Below are 2,375 nucleotides of genomic sequence, written 5' to 3' on the forward strand. Positions count from 1 at the left end.
CGGTGAAGCTCCACGAACATGGAAAGCTTTAAGAGCTTCCATTATGAATCAGTTTTTGGCTAGTGATGCCAAAGACAAAGTACTCAACGAATGGCGAAGCTTGAAGCTCTGTCCCTACAAATCTAGTCACAAATACGTAGACAAGTTTTGGGATTTACATCTCAAAGCCACTGTCTACAAAAAGATAGATTTTGGAGAGCAAAAAAAACAATTTTGTGCGGGTTTATCTGAATCTTGAATGAGCGTGGACTATATATAAGCTCTCATACTTTCTTGTTGGATTTTTCTATGATGGTTTAGATAAGCCATCATAATAGTCCTATTATCTTTCTACTAACAAGCTAACAAAGAAAGGAGACTCTAAAGCCCAACTAATTGCATGGTTTGCTCTAGTATCCAAATTTCCACATCCTTTTCAGTATTCTGACTAACATGAACCACTACTTTTTTTGTGTCAAAATTGTCAACATGAACCGGTGCACCGTCGGAGGGATGGCTGAGCACATGAGCCAAATGAACACTCTAATGAAAATATCAATCATTACCCAAAGCTTGAGTCCCAAAACTGAGGTTTTTTCTAACAATTGTGTGTCTAGTACAAAACCGTCTCCCATTCATTCATTGGGCGAAGAAGACAATGCTAGTGACAAAGGTGGAAGTAGAATGTGTTGGATAGCTGGAGATGGGGAGAGGGAGCTAAAGCTTGAGCTACGCATGGCATGGATGCTGCATTGTGAAGGTTGCTTCCATGGAGTTAGGGTGACCAGCGTCATCATCACACCCATCACCAACAAAAAAGAGCAAATACCTCATGCATTTCGCAGCAGAGGGTCAAATAGATCCACAAGAAGTTTTGGACAGATTCTCACAATAATTCCCACATTATGACTTACCTCAACATCATGAGCTTTTGTGAGGGAGGCACGGCATACCTAGTTAGGTACGATTGGGGGCAAGGGACCGACGGCCGGGTGGGGGGGCCGATGGTTCCTTGCCCCCAATCGTACCTCACTAGGTATGCGGTGCCTCCGGAGTAGAAGCTCATGATGTTATGCATTGTATGAAAAACACTGAAAAAGGCTCCCTTTTCCTACGTGAGAAAATTTCTAAATCTTCTTGTGAGAGTGAGCTAGATGGAGCCTAAATGAAGTAAAATGTTAGTGATAAAAAATTGATTGTGGCCACCCCTTCGAGTGTCTTCGCCCTTGTGAAATATGTCGTGCATCCTCCTGAAGCATAATCATGGATTGTGCCTATTACATAATAGGCTAATGGCCTATCATGTACTCTCTCTCTCTCTCTCTCTCTCTCTCTCTCTCTCTCTCTCTCTCTCTCTCTCTCTCTCTCTCTCTCTCTCTCTCTCTCTCTCTCTCTCTCTCTCTCTCTCTCTCTCTCTCATTCATGATCTCGTGTGATCCTTGCAGGAGCCAGCCGCCTGGCGCCAGCAGCTGTAGACCACCCCTCAACATTGAATAGCACGCACTCAGAGAGCGCGCTATTAGTTGAAATGGAGTAACGATATTCTCTGCTGTGCAATATGGGTTGTTGCCACCCCCTGTGTCTCTGCCCTTGTGAAACATGTCAGAACCAATCCGCACCGGCGCGGAATGGTTCCAGCATGCATCCTCCAAATCCTAATCATGGGTGCCTACGTCTACGTAAAAGGTTAATGTCCTATCGTATGTATAGGTTCTCTCTCTCTCTCTCTCTCTCTCTCTCTCTCTCTCTCTCTCTCTCTCTCTCTCTCTCTCTCTCTCTCTCTCTCTCTCTCTCTCTCTCTCTCTCTCTCTCAACACCATGATCCGTACAGGGGGCAGCCGCCTGGTGCCAGTAGTTGTAGACTTTGAATGCCCTAAACCGGCAGGTGAAATTAGCTGAGCTGCCAAATTGGGCACGTTGCGACCAATTTTTGTGGGCGGTGTTACCATTTCCTTGCAATTAAAACACATCATTAAGCTTCACGTCATCCACTTCACTCTCTACCTGGATTTCGAGAGCCCCAGAACCATTGAGCCTAGAGAGAGAGAGAGAGAGAGAGAGAGAGAGAGAGAGAGAGAGAGAGAGAGAGAGAGAGAGAGAGAGAGAGAGAGAGAGAGAGAGAGAGAGAGAGAGAGAGCTTTTGACATGTTACCATATAGAAATTAGTTTTGGGTTCCATGTACTTCCTAGATCTAAGTAGGAAGTAAGGAGCTTTTTGATAGATTGAACTAGAGAATTCTTAAGTTCCTATATGATAGGTCTATAATTGCTGGATGGAACTAGCAACTTTCAAGTAGCTCTAGATTTCCTATATAGTACTAAGTGGAGTTGCTACATAGAAGTAGTAAATCCTTGGACTAATGCAATTACTATATAGCAACTATGTGTAATTGCTA

The sequence above is a fragment of the Adiantum capillus-veneris genome, chromosome 24 (genome assembly GCF_014529385.1).
Source record: "Adiantum capillus-veneris isolate H3 chromosome 24, ASM1452938v2, whole genome shotgun sequence".
NCBI classification, from domain to species: domain Eukaryota; kingdom Viridiplantae; phylum Streptophyta; class Polypodiopsida; order Polypodiales; family Pteridaceae; genus Adiantum; species Adiantum capillus-veneris.